The sequence below is a fragment of the Sprattus sprattus genome (assembly GCF_963457725.1).
Source record: "Sprattus sprattus genome assembly, chromosome: 18".
Classification (NCBI taxonomy): Eukaryota; Metazoa; Chordata; class Actinopteri; order Clupeiformes; family Clupeidae; genus Sprattus; species Sprattus sprattus.
The window spans coordinates 25612879-25635112 of NC_137916.1; positions in this window are offsets into that span (position 1 = coordinate 25612879).

The following is a 22234-nucleotide window of genomic DNA, read 5'->3' on the forward strand; positions in this document are numbered from 1 at the left end:
CAGCTCAGTCACCGCTGGTCACCCCCATCCCCATCCCCATCCCCAGCCCCTTCCTCCGCCCTTGTTTGTGTGCCATGCCTGCTACCCCTGCCACCCCTCCTCCCCCTTCCCCCTCCCCCGTCCTGTCCCTGTTTCGTGTCACTTTGTGGTTATTTCCATGCGGTTGCATCCGAGGTGCATCACATCTGTGGCACAGGGCCCTTTGGCGGAGGGTTTGAAATGGTCAGTGCTGGACACACTGGCCTGCTACAGTAGAACCAGGGCAACTGGCTGAGGAAACACCACTGACACATTGACACATTTATTTCATTGTCCCCCCCCAATTTATTCTTTTTTTGTCACAGTGTGTGTGTGTGTGTGTGTGTGTGTGTGTGTGTGTGTGTGTGTGTGTGGCTAGCCTCTGTGGCTCTGATATGGTTTTGGTCCAGCTTTTTAAAAACATAAGTGGACTGATATGCTGGGAGAAAAGAAATGGTGGGTAATTTGAGAGGTCTCTGGTTCGGAACAATCCGATGATAAGTGGTGTTCCATATTGCTCATCTCCTGCCATGCACGTAGCATAGCTCATTAGCGTAGCATAGCTCATTAAGTGCAGTTATAATGAGCATTTGACTTGGTCTTTGACACCCATGTGGCAGCGCTCGCGGATCCTCAAGTCACTAGAGTGGATCCAGCACTCACCTTTGTGTTGCTACTGTGCTTCCTGTGACCTTTTTAAAATACACACTGCACCTCGTGGTTATAATTACCATGGAGAAAGCAAATATTCTCCTCCGTATATCTATGTGCTACGCCATCACCAGGCCTCAAGTAGAGTGATCCAAGTGATCTTGTGGTCTGCCGTTTTTTTAATTTTTTTTATTTTACTCCGTATGATTTGATGATAATTGCTGTCATTGCTGTGTTTCTTTTCTTTTTTTTTTTAAGACAAGCTAGTCTTTCCACAGCTTCTGTCACTGCTGAATTCTGGGAGAATAGCGCACAGCGTATAAGCTAGGTGAAGGAAGGTGGGTTGCAGTCAGCCAGGTTGTCCTGAATGCCGTGGAGTTTCATGTTGTCATTCTTGTCAGTCATGCCTGGGAGTGAATCTCGGGAGAAGGGAGAAAGACACCTCTCCATCTCCGGTGAAGCCGCACACACACACACACACACACACACACACACACACACACACACACACACACACACACACACACACACACACCCACACACTGAGAACCAACTGTCCTTGGCTCTTTGCCACAAATAGCATGCTTCAAATGTACCACCACTTTCAATTACTTCAAGACGTCTCCCATGGAGTTCCAGCGTGTAGGCCGCAGGTTGACATTTTGAGTTTGGAGAGCTTGATTTCCTCTGAAAATGTCGTTTTCATGGAATATAGTGAGTGTCAAGGCAAAGCAGTTTCTGTCTCAGGGTTGGATTGTAATCAGTGGCCTTCAGTTTCTCTTTATTTAGGTGAGGCTGAGGAGTGTGTGTGTGTGTGTGTGTGTGTGTGTGTGTGTGTGTGAGCTGAATTACTTTACTTTGCCACTCATATAACATGTTATGTAACCTTAAATCTCAAACTTTATTTGAGTATGGGCAACTTTCGACAGCATCATTAAGTCAAGGTTTCCCCCGCCTAGTATGTGTAAGGTAGGCCCTCCCCGAGGAAGGGAAATCGACAGTTAGGACATGAACCGTCTCTCTACCTTTCAAGTCTGTGAAAGTCACCTCCGATGTCAGACGTGCTTCCTGTAGCGGGATATGAGGGAGACAGGTGGTCTTTTGTTTGAAGGTATGGCTTCCTTCGCTCCCTTCAGTGTGTTTGGAGCTGATTGCCATGCAAACCTATGGGGATCTCCCGAGCGGCAGACTTACCTGGCTGTCCTTGACTGCGAACCACCATCAGATGCACAGCTCCATGGGCGCTGATAAGATGTTCATTGATGGGATGTTTTTTTTCCATTTTTTTTTCTCTATTCCTGCTCTTCCTTGTTTTCAAAGAAAGACTGTGAACTACACCCCCCCCCCCCCTCCACCCCCCATTATTTGTTTTGTGTTATCAAACGTGTTTGTGTAGCAGTTGAAAAAGTGGTGAGATTTCAAATGGTTATGGTGATTAAACATAGTTTTCAGCCACAGTTCCTCCCTTCCTGGGATGGCAATGCTGTTGAGGATTCCTGCAGTAAGGCCATGAAGATGAAGCCATGAAGATGTAGCACCCCAGACCGGTTTATCACCCATAAAATTAGCGCTACGTCAATAGTGTCTCGTAAGGTCTATTTATAGCAATAGAAAATCATCACATATATGACTTGTCCATTTTTACTCAGCCCAACTATAAAAAGCTGAATCATACGTTAGCAAATTGGGCGAGGCATAAGAGAAGGAAAGTGTAAAATGAGTAGTTATTGGAAGCCAAGTTTGAGAAGCTTTACGACATGTATTAGCAAAAAAGCAAAACATTTGCTAAATTAAATCTCACTATAAATTATTTTAACGTTTTTTTTTTTTAATTTAGCTTTTTACGAATAAGCAAAATATAGCGAGCCAGTAAGTCTGCAAGTCTGCATTGTTCCCTTGGTTGACTTGTCCAAGAAATAATTATATTTTAAGGAGAGAGAGAAGAGGCAAAAAAAAGAAAAACCCTGAGAAACAAGATTACCTTGATCCTGACTTGAGATGGATCATCAAATATTTATTTCTTTATTTATTTTCGGGGAGGATGCAACCTTTGAGTATGACAGCTCAGAGACCCAGTGTCGAACCAGAATCGTGCTGTGCCTCCGCCTCTGCCTCAAACCATGGTTGGAGACTGCATCCAACCCTGAGATGAAGAAAGGTCCAATCCCCACTGTACCCATCTCTGCTAAGGATTAAGCTCTCAAAAGACATGCCAATAACCCCTGTCAGAGAACAAAGGAGGCACTGTCATGCCAGCTCTCCCCGCCAATGAAATGCAAAATGCTGATGCTACCTTTTGAACAAGGGGAGAAGTTTCAGTGTAGAGCATGCTGTGTGATTTGCAAAAGCATTGTATCCAAGCCCTATTTTTAATAAGGCCAAACTTATTAGAAACTTTCCTATGGTCCTTTTTTTTTATCTCTATCTCTCTACCCAGCTGACCCCAATCAGATGGGCCCCCCATTTGAGCTGTGGTTCTGCTCAAGGTTTCCTCCTTCTCAAAGGAACTTGCCCCAGGGTTCTGACTCTGGGTTCTGTAAAATACCTAAAGACAATTTCAATTGTTAATGGTGTTATATAAATAAAATGTAATTTAATTGAAGTGTGTTATTGAAGCAATATGAGAGAGAATACACTGATAGTAGTATACAAAGAGCACCTGGGCCTGTATTCATAAAAGCACATTAAGGCTGAAAGTAGCTCCTAACCTGACGATTTAGGAGAAACTCCAAAAAAGAATGGGCGTGTCAGTCCTTACTTTGTGACCCTGAACTTTGATGGACTTAGAGTAATTCACAAAGCCCCTCAGTTCTTCTTGGTGCCACTTTTAGCGTTAAGAAGTAGTGCTTCTAACTCACTAAGACCAATTCCAAAACAAACAGAAAATGGCAGTTTCTATCATGCCACATAACAATGTTTTGAAATGCAGAAGCAGAATGACTAAAAGATACCATATCAATCACAATGGAATAATTAGCCTACGGATCTTGCAAGGGATGCAGTAACATCAACCAACCGAAACCACCCACTCAGTGCCAACATCGAATTGAATGTAACATTGTACACAAACGTGTCATTAAACAGATGCCTTTTTAAAACTGTCAAACTTGGTTTGTGGGTAGCGTATTCCGTGATTGTTTCATGTGTAGCCATATTGTCACATGTCACATATTCATTTATTTATTGTTCTTTGTGATAGCCTATGAAGTGCTTGCCTACTCACTGTCACAGACCTGTCACTCATCACGCAATCACCAAGGTCTTTGAAAGCAAGCTCGTGCGAGAAACGTCCGCCATAGCAACAGAGTCTTTCTCTTAGCTCAGGAGTTCTTGCTTTGCCTTGGTCTCAGCAGCTTTGTGAAAAGGATTTAGGGGGGAAAAAAAGTATTTAGAAACTTATAGTGCGACTAAGGAGTGCTCTTAGTGGTAAGATAAAATGCTTTGTGAATACTCTCATGATTCTCATATTTCACTCCGGCTCTGCCTGATGTTTGCGAGGGTGAAGGGTAGTGTCTGCTAGAGTCGACTTATGCAACTGTGACTGAAACCTACATGGCGTATATATATATCCTACATTTTGTCCAGCTCTGCATGTTTAGAACCGGAACTGGGACACTAACTTTCAAAGTTTAATTACTGATACAAATTTATACATGTGATTTTTGCATGGAAGGCGGTATTATAATATTTTTTTAAAGTCTCATTAATACTACATGGGGCCCAGAAGCAGTTGAAATATCTGAGAGAATGTATATTAGCTCTGCGAGATTAATATCGCTTTAGTGTTTCCTGAATTTATTTGGCATAATCAGATTGCAGAGCAAGAATTGCCGACTTAAGCACACTGCATAGCTACATTTCAAACTTTCCCCAAACGATGAGTGATGGCTTCGTGTAAATTTGAGCGAATATCTTTCGTAATATGTTACGTGTTGTAACTCAGGGGCAGTTAATCTGTTTCTGCCTTGCTTTAAATCATTTAGATGGGTATTGGAACTTTCATAATTGGATTTGGGTTTATTGCGACGGAATGAACATGCATCGTCCCAGAACATCACCGCAGCCGGCGAATATGAACTTTACAGCATTGTTTTTTTGGACGAGTGTAGAGATATGTCAAATGGGATTCCTTTGAACAAAATCACCTTCCTTAGTTTGTCCGGGTTCAAGTAAGTTCATCCAGCATACTGAATATAACATGAACAAAGGTGTAAAATCAGCCATTTTTATACATATGCTTCCAATTACGCCACCGTAGCTTCAGTATTCCGTGTGTGCTTGCAAAATGGAAATACTTACGTGGCTCAGGTGGATCCCACCATCTTCTCCCCCTCTCTCCATGTCCCACAGGAGGGCGTTCTCAGGAATCCCATCACTCCGGAAATAATTCATCCCCGCACTTTTGTGGAATTCCGGTGGAATTATGCAGAGGATTCCTTGATATTTGACACCATAATATATTTGTCTGTCACTCCTTCGGCTTTCCCCTGTGTGAGCTGATGAATGTATATGGTGGTGGCGTGCTGTGGTCGGCAATCGCTCACGTGGTGGTAAGCGGAGGCCTCGCTAGCGCATGGCCTCTCTGCTGCAGCCTCTGCGCTGCAGCCTCCCCACCAGTGCAGCCTCTTTCGCGCTGCAAGCCTGTCTTCCTGGCCTGTTTTAATCTTTTAGGGGAGGTTCTTGCATGATCCATCCGTCTCTGTCTGTAACCATGCGTCCGGGCCCCTCTCCTGGGCTTTTGCGTCCTCCATACCTCGGAATAAACATAATATCCCTCGGAAACCCATTAGAATAGCTCCTTCGTAGCGCCTTTATTTAGACTTGTGTTAATTAACACGCACGTTGTCAGGGTTTTTCCAGTGAGGTAACCTGCTTTCCCTGATACGCGTCTCTCTTTGCCTGCAACCTCTCCTTGGCTTGAAATACCTCTACCTCTTTAAATAAGGGGCCATGTCTGGGAAGTAAATAGTACTAATCGAGAGTTGGGAGCTAGACACTTGCTTCTCTCTATTCCGTTATGGAGTGCGCCGGGCTCTGAGCAGAAACAGGCGAACTGCAGGAGAGTTTGAATCTAATTACGCCCAACAGCGTGTATTCTAAAGGACAGGTAGCTCTTTTTCATTAACTGAGGGCAGACAGCAGATACATCATGTTTTCCCCCGGATACGGTGAGAAGCTAGTACATAACATGTTGGTGGTTCACCTGTACGGGGGTAACTGGTGGGTGATGAATTGTAGAATTCGGTGCAAATGTCACGTGAGAGCCCCGCTAGCCCACAAATTGGATCTAGCCGTGACCAAAGCACACATGCTACATCCTAAAACGAGGCTTTTAAATGAATGTACGTGTTTAAAAAACGGCCCCCAGTGCCTCTATGATATTGTGATTTTGTTTTATAATGGGGGAAAAAATGCGTCTGCAATTACTCTGCCTCGTAATTGTTTGTTTCTTTTTCTGTTGAAAAATGAGACGAAGCAATACCACCAAATTAGCTGAAATTGTTGGAAGACGTGCAACATTCTATTATGCTTAACCAAGTAATGGAATTAGAAAGGTCATTTTTCTGTATCAGTTCTTATTAAAACTGCATGGGGAAGAATTAGTTCTCTTTAAGGAGAGGCTGCGCATTTGATGAGGTTATTGTGCTTTATACAACTCCCACTGATGGCAAAGAACAAAATTGTGTACCTTTTACAGACCATTTTGTGTTTTTAGATTTGAAAGAGATTGAACCGAGGAAACAGAAGAAAAATGCTCGGTTGCACCAGTTAATCGAGACATGTATTTGAAATATGTCACACAGATAACAAGTTGAGAGCAATGTGCACCACTGTTTCTATATGTCATGCTGCTATGCTATACCCAACATTAGAACCAAGTCTAAAAGCCTCCTTCTCTGTGACAAGTTGACACAAAATCTATAGATTTTGAATCCAATACCTCACAAGGGGTACCTTCTTGTAGGTCAGATTTAACAACCATTTTGGTTTAAGTTTAAAACACTTAAATGCCAATTCTTCTTGTTTGCACACAGCCAATGACACATATCTGAGCACTACATAGCTCTCAAAAAAATATATAAAAATAGAGAACAGACTCTATTGGTGGTAAACAAACCTTCAGCCACCGTGAGTATTCTTGAGGTCTTCACACCTAATTTGAACCTATTGTTAAGAAGAGAGCTCAGGTGTGTAGGCTCTCGGACTAACCTTTAAAGGCCACGATGCCCTCTGCAGTTTTTAGGAAATGTGAGTGGACAAGCTTTTTCCGTCGCTCGCAATGAGGCCGTGCAGATTGTGCCAAGTCAGAGTGAGAATCTTGGAAAGTTCATGTGTTAATAATAATAACCAATATGTCTGGTTGTAGCTATTGTGCTTCTCCCCAAAAATATCCAGGTGTGTCATGAACCAGCGTCAAGCACTTTATTCCCAGTTTTAGGACAGGATAACTAAGCCAGAGGCTCATCCCGATGTTATGGCCCATGGCCCTAAGCCAACTACTAATCCAGATGTTGAGGACTGTGTAACACACGTTAATACTACCAGATCCAGGTCTCTGCGGGTGTGTGGGTATGGTTCTGTGGTTTAATGGCATTGGTCAGTGGCCTGAGATGGATGGATGTGTTCATCGTGATTGGCTGGTGATGCAGCTTCTTCCCCTCCCCTCCCCCAGCCAAGCCAAGCACATCATTACCTGTGGAAGAGGCTTCCCAAGCATAACTGAATAGGGCCTTTTGAAAGCAAACCGAATCTGTAGAGGATTTCTCTCTGGCCTGAAAAGGAGGTCCGTGAGTGTACGTGTGTATGTGTGTGAGTGTGTGTGTGTGTGTGTGTGTGTGTGTGTGTGTGTGTGTGTGTGTGTGTGTGTGTGTGTAAGGGGGAGTTGGAGCGAACAGAAACTTTGAAGCTTTTGGCAGTAAAGGTGGAAAAAAGATGTCATCAGGAAAGTTTCAGTGGCCACCACCATCACCACCATCACCATCACCACCAGCAGCAGCTCCGCAATTTCCACCATCTTGTGGAAGAGGGAGAGAGCAGAAGTGATTGATCATCGTGTCATTCCCTTTGCATTTAACATTAAAGCCATTTACATTTTAGAAGGGAGCAGTTCCCCCGACCATTAAAAATTAATCACAAGAAGGTTGTGTGGGAATATTGATCGTCTATCTGCTGGTCTTCTGAGGGAATGTGCTATCTCAGGCAGACACCTCTCAAAATCTGAAGCTGAATTTCTCATACCTGCATTGACATTTCTTCACTGGCTGTAGTTTCCAGGGGCAACCTGACTAGTTTCTGAAGCTTCGTGGAGGTTGGAAAGCTAAAGAAAGTCGACAGTGTGAAGCTTCTGTACTTTTTTTTCCAATTATCTAGCATTATATTTAATTTACAGGTATTTTAGTCATTGATACGATTTGGGAGCGTAATTCAACCTGCTGTGAAAAAATATTTTGTAGTGCTGCTTGGCTGACCTGGTTTATTGGATGAATGTCATCCAGATTGTGAAAAAACTCCCAGAGGCGTATGTTAAAGAAAGTGAGGTTTCTCCAGGCCACAGGGCCATGTATGCTTGCTGATCAAGGAGGTTATGTCCTTTAAATCAATATTTTCCTAAACTGAGGAGGGCATCAATTTTTTTTCCCTTTCTTTCTCAGAGCTGCCTCCACCACCACTAAATGCCTTGGTGCGCTGTGGAGAGTTCAGGTTCCTGGAGCCTCATAGCTTCGCCTGCTGCATCGTAATGGGGAAGGGATCAAGGGATCCCTGCATCTGACATGCAGACATAATCGCCCTCTCTCCTATGAGCGGTGTATCCAGCGAGTCTGCAAACACACTCCGCAGTGGTTCCTTATAGTGTGGTGGAGTTTTGCCGGTTGTGTGTTTTTCAGAGGAACTGGCAATGGCAAGAGATGGTTTGATATGAATGACGTAATGACGTAGAACGTGCGAGTGACGGCACTCATGGAACACAGACTACAACCGCAACTCACCGCCTGGCTCTGTGAGAGAGGGGGTTATATATCCAGCCCAGTACACACGTACATGCAGACACACACTCACACTCACACACACATACACACACACACCAAAATTGCACAGCAGATTCATTATCGAAAGCACTGGTAAGACGGGCTCTCTCCATTGCGAAGAAAGTCCATTTGTTAGCATGGAGTCATTGCAATGTTCCTTTTCAATCTAACTTGTCAATGTACCTGATAGGTGGTTGTGACTTGACTGGTAAAATGCCAGGGAAGTCAATTCCTTTCCTTCAATTCCTTTTTCAACAGGAATTTGAGCAAATATTGTTTTCCTCCAGAATGCATGGAAACAACATCAAAAATAATTGAGAAACGTGAAGTAATCAGCTTGACAGCGTCCGTCTCCAGGAAGGCTTTCATAATTGATATGTTCTGGGTGTGCATCTGGCTCGTGTGTCAGGTCTGATAACATGCTATACTGAATCAAAAAGGGCTTCTTACTTGCAACAAGGTAACAACACAACAACCCCTAAAACTAAGAGAAAAAGAACATGGGGCCCTGCCACATCTCCTGCCCTGCCATCCGAGCTGGTTCAGAGGCGTCTCATTCCAGATGTCTCAGTTTGATTTGACGGGCCGCTAATGGCATTCTTCTGAGCGGCACACAAACAGCAACAACAACAACAACAACAAGACGAACGAAAACAACAAATATCCAGAAGATTGAAGGAAAGTGCTGCACCTCGTCCTGCTCCCACTCCCACCTCCATTAGCCAAGCAAAGCATTCTTTTATGAGACCATTAAATCAGCACACGCAATCCAAAATACTCATTAGAACTTAACCTTCTGAGGCCTGAAGTAGCATTTTTATTATCCTGCCCCAAGAAAATAGTCCCCAGTCAGCAAACCCCCAGTCCCCTCCTCTGCCCTCGTGTCCCCCTCTCTCTCACCCTCTCCATTCTCCCTTTTACGAGCTGCTACAATCAATAAAGAATTGTGAAGGAGAGCCCCCCCCCCCACCACCACCCCACCCCAAACACCCCAGCCCAGCCCAGCCCAGCCATGCCCGGCCCATTCTGAACATAATTTGTGTCAGAAATGTCCACTGTCACACAATGGTAAATTGACTTATTAAATAAAAGACAGGATGCCATGCAGAGAGAGACAGAAAGGGTGGAAGGTAGATAGAGAGAAAGAGTGAAAGGGGGAAGAGAGAGAGAAAGGGTTAGAGGGAGGGAGAGAGAGAGAAAGGGTTAGAGAGAGAGAGAAAGAGTCAAATGGGGAGAGTGAGAGAAAGGGGTAAAGGGAGGGAGAGAGAGAGTGAAAGGGGGAGAGTGAGAGAAAGGGGTAAAGGGAGGGAGAGAGAGACAGAGAGAGTGAAAGGGGGAGAGTGAGAGAAAGATGTAGAGAGAGAGAGAGAGATGCAGAGGGCGTCTGCAATTCACAGCGTCCGTTTTATGGGATATTAGGCTTGGTATTGTTGGATATGCACAAGCAAGAATGGGGCTGTAATTTCACATTCTTAATTAGGGTCACATGCAAATGAAATCTCCCCTCATGTTAGTTTTATGCCGCTTCAGGAGTTCTCATATGCTTAAGAAATTTATGATGGGAAACATTAAAGAAAGCAAGGTGTGGAAGATGAAATGGCCATTACTGGCAGGGACGGGCGGTGATGGGGGCGGGGGTGGAGGTGTGTGTGTGTGTGGGGGTGGCCGGTGGCGTTGCTGGGAAAGGAATGAGGATGGATGTGGCGTGGCTGATTTTTATGGAGACGCTCTTTATAGGTGATTGAACGCTGGTAAATGATATGGATAAAATGAATGACTGAACAACACCTGGATCAGCCCAACCCCAACCTGCCCCTCCTGACACCCTCCACCCAATCACCACCCTCCCCCCCCCCCCCCCCCCCCCGCTGCTGAACGGGGCCCCGTGATTGGCCGCTGCATCGGCATGCTGATCCGAAGCCTGGCGGGCAAGGGTTTATGGGGGTTAACACGGAATAAATCTGCAAACTGTGATACGACGTGACCTCGCCAACCCCCTCCACACACACACACACACACACACACAAACCAAACCCCCTCCACACAGCCCAGCCTGTCACACCGGGTCCAAATGGCAGGCGTCAAGATATGTTGAGATATGTCAGCGATTGACCCCCTGACAACTCCCACCATACACGAGGGCAAGGGTACGGGCCAGGGAGGTATTAAATATATATTAACACTCCAATAACAATGGCGGCTGAGGGGCGGTGGGGGATTCTATATGGGTTGTTTTGTTTCAAGCTGAAAGCACTGTCATGTCCCTCAGCATCGCCTGCACTATATGAAGAAAGGAGGAGGTGTAGGAGGAGGAGGTGGTGGAGGAGGAGGAGGAAAAAATGAAAATAATAACAGCAGTGGTTCGGCTGACAGCTATCTCTCTCTCCCTCCCCCTCAACCGCAGTCTGCCTTCCTCTCTCTCTCTCTCTGTCTATCTCTCTCTACCTCCCGCTCTCCCTCCCTTCATCTTTATGACATCATCGCAGGGTAGAGACGTCGGGGGAAAGTGATAGCCCTCAGACAATATCCTGCATCAGCAGATAGCCCACCCTATAATGAACCGCAATTGTTTTTTTTGCGCGATCGTTTTATGATCCGAGTGTCACAGAGAACGAATGGAATCACGGGGGGGAGAGTCCACGGTCCCTGATTTGTGCGTAGCAGCCGCGTAGCAGGCCCCCCTTTCAAAACAAGTACTAGGTGCTCTTTTAGAGTGTACCAGAAATAAAAGGAAAACAAAATAATAAACACTTCCAAAAATAGCACACAAAAAAAACCCAGTAAGTACAACACGTAAAAAAAACAGTAAGTACAACACGTAAAAAACCCAGTGAGAACAACACGTAAAAAACCCAGTAAGTACAACACGTCATTAGTGTGATCATTACTAAAATCATGAATAGTATATAGAAACATACAAACCTAAAGTCAACACAGGCTTCAGATAAACAAACATACGCTGATGGTTTACGGCCGCGGACTGCAATTGAAATTCTCCAGCTTCTTCCCGGTTGTTTGGGTGTGCCGTGCATCACTGGGCTATGTAGATAGATCCAGCGTGTAATTGTCTGGGGCCGGGCGCTGGTCTCGGGAGACGGGGAGCGTGGGGCCTGTGCCTGGGCCTGCTGAAATGCCAGGCTGGCCTGTGTGGGGGGAGATTAAAGAGGAGCAGCTCCGGCTCTGGCAGGTGTGCTGGGGGAGGCAGAAGCGAGGCCATTGTTCTGGCCGTTAATTGAGCCCCCACGGCCCGGGAGCGGCAACGCGGGGCACAGCACCCCACTGCCGCCGAGAAGAGAAGGTGTCCCCCCTCTCTCCCTCTCTCTCTCTCCCTCTCTCCTCTGACTCTGTCTCTCTCTCTCTCTCTCTCTCTCTCCCTCTCTCCCTCTCTGCTCTCTCTCTCTCCCTCTCTCCTCTGTCTCTGTCCCTCTCTCTCTCCCTCTCTGCTCTCTCTCTGTCCCTCTCTCTCTCCCTCTCTGCTCTCTCTCTCTCCCTCTCTCCTCTGTCTCTGTCCCTCTCTCTCTCCCTCTCTCCTCTCTCCTCTGTCTCTCTCTCTTTCTCTCTCTCTGTCTCTCTCTCTGCACTGCCAGCCAAATGGCAGCACCACAACCAGGCGGGCGTCTCAGAAAGGGCAGCGGGGGTGCGGATGAAAGGTGGCGTAAGGAGGTGGGGGTGGACGGATTTGCAGGAGGGGATGATGGGGGAGGAAGAGCAATGGCTGGTTATGTGTGCGGAGGAGGAGGAGGAGAAGGAGGAGGAGGGAGGGGTGAGGAATGGGATCGGAAACACGCGGATGAGGCACCAGTGAGTAGAGTAGGGTGGACATAGGTCAAAGAGCTCCCCGAATCTCTTTCAACCGGGGAGGGGGGTGACAGGGGACAGAGGCATGGGGGCTCTCGGTAGTGGACAAATCCTGTGAGGAGTCTCCTCTCTTCTCCTATGTGAATGTCACTATGAGCCCAGCTGAAGAGGCCTCGAGCTATCCTGCAGGAGCAGCCAGACTCTGAAGACACACAGAGGAAGATGTGGAGGAGGAAGAGGAGGAGGAGGAGGAGGAGACATCCCAGGGTTGCCTGTGACTGAGACCAAAAACCGATGTGTGTCAGAGGCGCTAACAAGACTCCTATGACTCTGTGTGCCCAAAAAAAAGAGAGAGCTAGCTCCTGCTGTGTCCTGGTGTGTCGATTGCCCCATATACCGAGCGGTGGACGTCTGTTCTTGGAGGTCTGGTGTCACGTCAGATGATGTCCCCCCCACCCCCGCCCCTTCAGCATCCGCTGCATCAGTGTAACCCAACCCCACCGTCAGGGACGCTGGAGTGTGTGTGTGTGTGTGTGTGTGTGTGTGTGTGTGTGTGTGTGTGTGTGTGTGTGTGTGTGTGCGCGCGCTATTATTGCTGAGACGGCACTGGGTTAATGAAAGCATGGAGTCCATTGTATGTCATAAGTGCGGCACTTTTAAGGTCATTTCCTCCCTGATTCTCCCTGGCACTCAGTAGGGAGTCATGATAGTGAACTGCATGAATATTGTGTTAGCTCAACATTAGCCACTCTGTATTGAGAATATTTAATGGCCATTCGGACAGGCATGCAAACGAGCCAGCAATCATTTCCTCGGGAGCATGGCGGAGCTCCCATACCAAATCAGTTCTATTATCTATTCTCCCAGACTCTGAAGGGTTTGAAGGCCACTTAATTAGTCTCTTCAGTGGTGACTTGGATATTTGACCTTTAAAAGTAAATTGAGTCTTTTACAGCGGTTTCTCTTCCCAATGTTGGTAAGATACTAAGAGAGAGGAGGGGAAAAAAGAAAGAGAGAGAGAGAGAGCAAGAGAGGGGAAAATAGAGTGTGAGAGAGAGAGAGTGAGGGAGAGAAAGGAAAACAAACCTTTCTTGATTTTTTTTTCTCCTCAAGCATGACAACGAGCTTTATCAGTCTTGCTTTGAGTCTCATCTGACTGCCAGGGCGGGATACGTAAGCCAGCCATGGAACACTTCACTGACATCCTCAGCCTGGCTCATCTGCTTCTGCTGTCTACCTGTGTGTGTGTGTGTGTGTGTGTGTGTGTGTGTGTGTGTGTGTGTGTGTGTGTGTGAGAGAGAGAGGGAGAGAGAGCACAATAGAACACAATACCACAGTAGAATGTGTGGTTGAGGGCTTGTGTGTGTGTGTGTGTGTGTGTGTGTGTGTGTGTGCTTACATGCTCAACGTACTGTGTAAACGCACAACATTAACATGCATTAAACTGATCCTGCTCCAAGGGCCTCATGGCGTCTTAATGAGAGTTGCATCTGTGTCACACACACACACACACACACACACTTCCCATGCAGAGACACTGACTCTGAAGCTTTATGTTTCAATGCAGCTGTGCAAATCATACACACACATGTCCATGGAGCTGTGCAGATCATACACACTAGGGATGTGCATCTCATCACTGAGGAAGATGCGATACACATCTCGATGCACTGCCAACGATCCGATACATTATAGATACATAAAAGTAGCTACTAATGCGATACGATACGATTCACCCCTATTGCGATGCAGTACGATTCGACACGATGCGATTCGACACGATGCGATTCGACACGATGCGATTCAACAAGGTGCGATATACAAAATAATGCAATTTTATATTATTCATAATGATTCATTTATTTGTCATACAACAAATCATTAAAAAGGTATCTGACAAAATATAACATGTATATGTACGTGTGTAATTGTTCTCTAAATGTCGTTTTTTGTCAGGCCTGTGGATCAAATGCCTCACGCAATCAATTTATCTTATTTGCCCTATTTTAAGGTTTTTCTTTAGGTTTTGAGTTGATCCACATGATCAGGATGAAGAAAAAAGTATAATGGAGACTAGCTGCTAGATTTCCTTTTCCAATTTAAGGAAGGCACAGGTAAATTCAAGTAACAAATAGAGAGTTTAGCTACGGTATATGGAGTATATTCTTACCTCTTCCTCCATCATCACCTCTGCAATTATCTTTAAAAATACCATGTCCTTGGTGCCGTGGTCTTCCAAGAAAGCCAGGTCTTTGAAACGTGGTTCAAGCGCCAGTGTTGTGTCTGAACGCGTTCATTGAATGAAAGTTCATGAACTCGTTCATAATTTTGGTGAAAGTGAACTGAACGTAGGGTATTACTGCCTGATGAACGATACTGTGAGCGTGTTCATTCTGGTGTCTGAGAACTACACGTTCACTCTTTTTAATTTCGTTCAATAAGGTGCTAGATTTCTAGAGACTTCCATGCGAAAAACACCGTTAGTAATAGTCGCTTATCCCACTGTCTATTCCTGTGAGAGCCCCGAAGTAATGTAGAGGCCGAGAGCGGTATTGCAGACAGATAGTGATTTTAGAAAAGTTATAGACTTCACGAGAAGCGGCCATTAACAGCAGTGGAGATGAGAGCGCGTTTAAGAAACAGTAAGAGAGGTGGAATCTATCTAAATATAAAATGATTGGTCTTGTATTGAGATTATACCGATACAAAAATGTTAGAACCGATGCATCGCGATTCATCTCACATTGTATCCGGTCCACACTTTTTTGATCCGGGCCATCGTATCGTGAACTTTTATGCCGGTGCATCGTGGCGAACCGGTGAATCTTCCCATCCCTAATACACACACATGTCCATATAGCTATGCAAATCATACACACACATGTCCATGGAGCTATGCAAATCATACACACACATTTCCACGGAGCTATGCAAATCATACACACACATGTCCATGGAGCTGTGCAAATCATACACACACATGTCCATGGAGCTGTGCAAATCATACACACACATGTCCATATAGCTATGCAAATCACACACACACATGTCCATGGAGCTGTGCAGATCATACACACATCATACACACATATGTCCACGGTCTCATGTTTCAGCAGTGTGCAAGATGTGCTTTGGTTGTTTTGCGGGTGATGGCCACCCAACGGCATTAGCGAGTGAGGCTGATGCGCCGTGACTCCAGACGCAATTCATTGCGCAGCCTAAAAAGCATGGGCCACACTTAAGCACTTTCTGTGGACATAATGAATAAATGAGGCCTGTGAACCGCTGCCTTCCAGGAACGCTTTAGTAGCCTTCAGTGTTGGGAACTGATCACATGGAACCGGCCATAGGAGAGGCCTCTAAACACTGGAGTCACACAGCCTGTCTAGTACTCAACACAAACACACATGACGTAAGGGCGTGTGGGCTTCAGTCTGAACACATGTTTGTGTGTGTCTGTGTGTGGGTGTTTGTGTGTGTGTGTGTGCGTGTGTGTGTGTGTGTGTGTGTGTGTGTGTGTGTGTGTGGGTGTGGGTGTTTGTCTGTGTGTGTGTGTGTGTGTGTGTGTGTGTGTGTGTGTGTGTGTGTGTGTGTGTGTTTTTAAGAAAATATAAGCACATAAATGAGTCTTTTTCTAAAATAATAGTTTTGACTCTGATATTTGTATGGCATATGCTTAACTAACAGATGGATTTTTCAAGCTGCAAAATTAAAAAATTACAGCTTTGATTCTGAACATGAGATTATATCACTCGCCACTAACTTCTCTGCATGAAGCACAGCGTTCTCTGGGCGGTTTCACAGGCGCGTTCGATCATTCAGTTACAGCACCGAGCTTTTGTCAATGAATAAAATGTCATTCGCTAATGAGTTGTTTATTTTCAATTGAATTAGGTTCAGCCATTTGCAGAACATTAATTTGTCTCACTTTGTGATGGATGCTATTGTAATTATGCAGACTTATGAATTCCTCCCATTAACATTTACATTCCTTGTACGTGCGTCTGTGTGTGTGTGTGCTTTTTTTCTTCTTCTTCTTTTTTTTTTTTTAAATGTACCTTGCATCCAATGCATACATTAGCAACCATCTGCCACTGATTTGTTAGTTCAGGTTTTTATGAAATTGATATACAAGTAAATGTAACAGAAAACCAATATTTTTTCACATTATCTGTGTCAGAAATGTAATCAATGGGCAATCGACTGAAATACACTGTGGTAGACGCCAAAATAAAATAGAATTCATAGCAGGGAATAACGCTGTGTGTGTGTGAATCTCCCAGCACAATCGCTGGTGAAGGTTTGAAGTACTCTAATATATTGTAACCTGAAAGCTCAGACCTCTCCACTTAGTCTTAAAACCCCCAAAACCACTCGTTCAAGAGAGGCTTGCCCACTCTGGGTTAGAAACATAATGCTTTTTGGATGCTTTCTTAGTGACTGGAGTAGCGGAGCTTGCCATCCTAATTATTTTAAAAGTTTTGGCACAAACCATCTCTATTTGACTCTTTAAGAAGGGGGGGGGGGGGTAATTAATTGGGAATGGGGGCATATAAATCCTGAAGGCTTGCAGTTGCTCCCTGACAGCAGTCGTTTTTCGCCCCTGAAAGCCCTCTCCCATGCTTGAGTTATGGTGCGCCGCTGTGCCAGGGTCCACTGGCTGCATCTCCGAAGCCACTTGCAGGAGAACGCAGAGAGAGAGAGAGAGAGAAAAGAGGAATTTACTTCTTTAGAAGGAGGAAAAAAAAGGAGCCAGGTGATTCAATCTAAGCCGATAAGAATCAGACCTTCGATTCATACACTCCTCCTTTTTTGGCGCCCAAACAAATTTATCATAAAGGAGCTCCCGAGCTTTAACCCGTTTTTACGATTTTCATTTTTTTTTCAGTTTACTTCCGCGGAGGACCACGTTGTTATTATTTTGCTGCCGTCTCTGTGTCTCCTCGAATCTGTTATCTTTATATATTTTCATCCATTAGCGTTGCGGTGGGGTTTAGTCCACCCCGTCAGCCCTGTCAGACCTCAGCCGTCTGGAGGCAGTCACTCGAAATCACGCAGTGCATCTGTGAGAGACAATGAAGATAATTTATCTCCAATCGTTTGTTAGGCGGACCTTTACCGCTGCCCCTCGGTGTCTCTCCCCATCATTTGTACGGTTCTCCATAAATGATTTAGCATTGTAATTAGCATCTGTAGTCATCAATTAAGTGGGACCTCATCACTGTGGACTGCATTTAAAAAGAGCCTCAACTACTTGTGCTGCCTTAGTTTGCTTACTCATTCCCCCCATTCATTCATGTGTAGCCTATATCCGCTGTGTTCATTTTGCACTTAGGACAATTATATGATGATAACATATCTATTTTGCACATTCAAACATGCCCCTCCCACCAATTTAATTGTATTTGAGCCACAGTTGGTTCTTTTATGCAGTGCTCACTTATTATTCAATATGTATTAAATCATTCATATGTCATATCTCCTAAATCATTTCAGTTAGTCATGTAGATGTGATTTAGTTCATATGACATACATTATTACAGCCTCAGTAAATAATATTTTATGTCTGTGTGGACAAGTTATCCTCACTGAAATGGGCCCTGGCTGACTAATAGACTGCCGTGGATGTGGACAGAGAGTGAGGCTCCATAACCTGTCCGGCTCTGGTTCCTTAGACAAGAAGTACCCGTCTGCAGCCTCTTTGACCCGCCATAAAATATAATTCACTCAAGTGTATTTGCATTCAGAATTGTAATTCACGTTTGTACAGGCCCTATCTATCCACCAGATGAGATTGGTGGCTCTTTAGAATAATTGAGAGGCACGAAGAAAGAGCGGGAGTGAATGAATGAAAAAATATTTTACTCCTGCCCACGAAACACATAGATCCGGGGACCCTCCCTGCAAGAATATATTGACTGCCTACCAAACTCATCAGAAGATTGTTCAGTCAGGCTACTTGCATTAATCGTGAAATAAATTGAAAAATGCAATCAATGATCGGAGTGAATGTTCGCCGGTAATGATATCACATGGAGATAATCCAATAATTGAGAAACTGATGTATTCTCTATCGGTGTTTCGCTACTGGGGCTGTCGGAGTAAAGCAAGACTGCCGAGTGCTTCTGCAAGAGAGAGAGGAAGACTCTGCTGGTTTTGTTGGACTGCTCTAATCCTCCCCGCTTCCCCCTGAGCATATGGGGGATCAGAGCCTCAATTAGGCGACACAGTCAGAGCCGCTCCAAATGTGTTAAAACACTTGTTCCGATGAAAAGGCGGTAAGGAGTTTTCTAGGTCTGCGGAGGGGTCCTTGCGAACTAAAGCAATGTTAATTGGTGTCCTTACAAAAACCTGTAAAGTCTTGGTCCTTCAATTGTGCGTGGGTATTATTTCGGACCTCATAATCGTCCCTGCACAATTGCAGAATGTCCCCATAATTTTTATCATAGCCTTTCCCTCTTTTTGATGATCCGTGCAGTCAAATTAAACCCCTCTCATGTAATAGCGGTTGATTATGCAATACACATTTGAACTGTTTTCAACTGTTGAACAGTAACACAGTCAAAAATAATTCCATAATGAATAAACAGCTTGTCATTACAGACTTTCAGAATTGTAATGTAGTAAAAAAGATAACGAGTAAAGAGAATATATTGGGTCTGCTGACAGGCCAGTCATTTACTCTTTTGTTGTGTAACGTTTCTCGGGTTATGAATCGTCACAGTTGTAAAAGTGAACAAACTCTGTGAAATTATTCTCAGTATTACACCAAACTGTTTGAACAAAGAACTTGGTTTTGGACTATTTAATCCATCCATTGTGGTCTAAATGTTTAGGTATTTGTTTCTGCCTGAACAATCTAGCATATTTTTCAATATAAAGTAATTTCCTACAGGCAGAGTCACATAGGGGCTCTAACTAGGCACACCACATCAGGACTGTATGTCAGTATGAGGGATGACGGATCTCCTGCTGTTTAAAATGGAGTTGCTATCCCTAATCAGATCAGCATGAATTGAATGTACTTGCTCTTGAGGAATGGTGTGTGCATGCATGTGTGTGTGCTTGTGTATATGCTTGTAGGGACCTTATATTTCACCTGGGTAATTTAGAAGAGGAATATGCGATAACAACCTCCTTTTGTGTATGTGTGCGTGATGTGTGAAACTTTTTACACACTCGGAAATTCCGAAGAGAAGAAATATCTGAGTTCATGATAGCCACCTCCTTTTGCTGTCATAGTAATAATGTACACATCAGCCTCAGACATCTCCACGGAAAACTACATCTCTAGACACAATGTACACGGGAGCACTTGTGGCGCACACTGGTAGAAGTAGTATAGGCAGTAATGTGAGCTAGTCTACGCGTAGCGTTGTATGCGTGGGTCGTTAGCAAATTGGCCTTGGGTTTTCCATTTTGTTCTTCCTGAGCCTGGGAGAAGACTAGGGGGTAAGTCGGCAGGATCAGCCAGAACAAAGGCGGATCCATGAGCGGGTGTGATCTCTGGCGAGGCATGTCAGAGACTGCTTGCGTGCTCCTCCGGTCCAGCCCGTGATGAGGGCCGATGGATTAACGAGCGCCAAACACAGCATTTTCTTGGTTGTCCTGTCGTATTGGCAGCATCATTTCGCTTTTAAGCCAGGAGCTCGATACTCCGCAAAGCAAGCCACGCGGCCAGAGAAATGAGATGACGACGCAGTAAAAAGCCATAAAGCTGCTCATACGCACTCTGCACCAGGAATCCATAAAGCATTCAAGGAATATTTGTTTAATGATTTAGAAGGAGCGCTTGTATTGTTTTCCCCCAAAAAAATGCAACAGTGCATTCGCTGAGGAAAAGACAGGCATTGCAGAGAGGTTAGGCAATGTGGAGACGGCAAATATTTTCATTGACATTATCATTCCAGGTGTTTTTTTTTAAGTATGGAATTAATATTTATTTCTGTAGTGATTTTGTTAATGACAAATACATTGTTGTGACCACTTATTCAATTTATTCAAGTCAGTGTTTTTTTTGTGTGTGTTTTTTGTTGACGTATGTAATGTGTGTAGTCCAGCATGATAGAAGTAGGATCTTCACAAAATTAGAATGCTTGGCTTTTGTGAATGATTTAGATGTTAGGAACAAGGATAAATAAAGCATTTTTGTCAGCTTTGCAAGTGTATAATTCTCAGACTTTCTTAATGATATTCAAATTTGAATGAAGTTAATTTGAATGATCCTATTTAGTGTACACACACCTTCCAGGAAGCAAGACTTCTGGTGTGCATCTGAGATTAGTTATCTTCCCTTGCTCTGAAAAGACACTGAAATTGCTTTTGTAATTCATATTTACAAGAGTTGAAATGATCTTTCGCTACAGGGCAACACTTTTCTGGCATTTAGCTCTGCGCTTTGGAAATGCCACTGATTCTACCAGCAGCCCCATCACACACGTGCTGTTTGCGCTGCACACGGAGAGAGGAGGGAGAGAAATTAAATAAAAAATGAAAATTCTTGAGCAGTGTATGCAAGGGAGCTTGCAGATTTTGTCCAAAGAAAAAAAAAAATGAAGAAATCTTGTGGAGCTTGCTAGTGTTTGCCATGAACCTCTCCCTGACTCCAATCCTCCAGCCTGCCTCCACAACAACAAGGCTGTATCTCCTGCACACCTCAAGGTGCACGCGGCAGACTGGCCGTGGTGGTATTCTAATATTGATGGGCGGCCTTAAAAGGCTCAGATCTGGCAGCCTCTTTCCTCTCAGCTCCCCTCATAAGCTGAGTGCTGTGAATGCAGTCTGCCTGCCTGCCTGCCTGCCTCCAACACTCTGGCATATAGGGAATTTGTGCTTTGTCAGCTCTCTCTCTCTCTCTCAACATTCACCCCTCCCTTCCTTTTCTCTTCTCCCTCCCTCCCTTTCTCTCTCTCACTCTCATTATATCTCCAGGTACAGTATAAATGAATGGCATGGTATAGCCCTCCATTCCGTAGCATTCCATGAGCATTTATTGATGCTGAAAGATATGAAGACTTCACCCGCATTTGGACGCATTCACTAGTGTTTGATCTTGCGTCGGTGGACCTTAATTGAAATAGAGCAGACCACAAGGATAAATAAAGCATTTTTGTCAGCTTTGCAGGTGTATAATTCTCAGACTTTCGTTCATTAGGCCCCCAAGATCCTAGGCCGTTGTTTTCCCTCCAGCTTATCAGTGTTTTAACATCAGAGATGGTCTTTAAGTCATTATCGATATCTTGTCCCCTCCGCGTAGTCACAACTTTATGAGGGAGAGTGTGTGTGTGTGTGTGTGTTGGGGGGGGGTCGCAGGAGAGAGGACCTAAATCAAATATAGTCTAAATCACTACACTTCTTTGTCGAGACTTCTCTACTATGCTATGATCTACTGAAATACTCTACACCACATTTTGAAAAGAGGCTTGCTGTATTACATTCATCGACTGTTTTATCGATGGATTGATAAAAGGAGGCAGCACAACATGTATTTTCCATTGTTTTTTCTCCCTCTCTCTCATTCTCTCTCTCTCTCCATCCGTCTCTTTTCCCTCCCCTATCATGCCCCCCTCTCTCCCCGGTCCAGACGGACGGCTAGGTGCACTTCTCTCCGTGTCAGCTTAATATACTCATTCTCCACAGCCTTGTTCTTTCGGCTGTAGTCAGCACTGTGCCACTTATTGACATTTTTTATTCCGCCTTTTTTTCTGCATGGCTAAGACGTATAGGCTTCACCGGAGGAC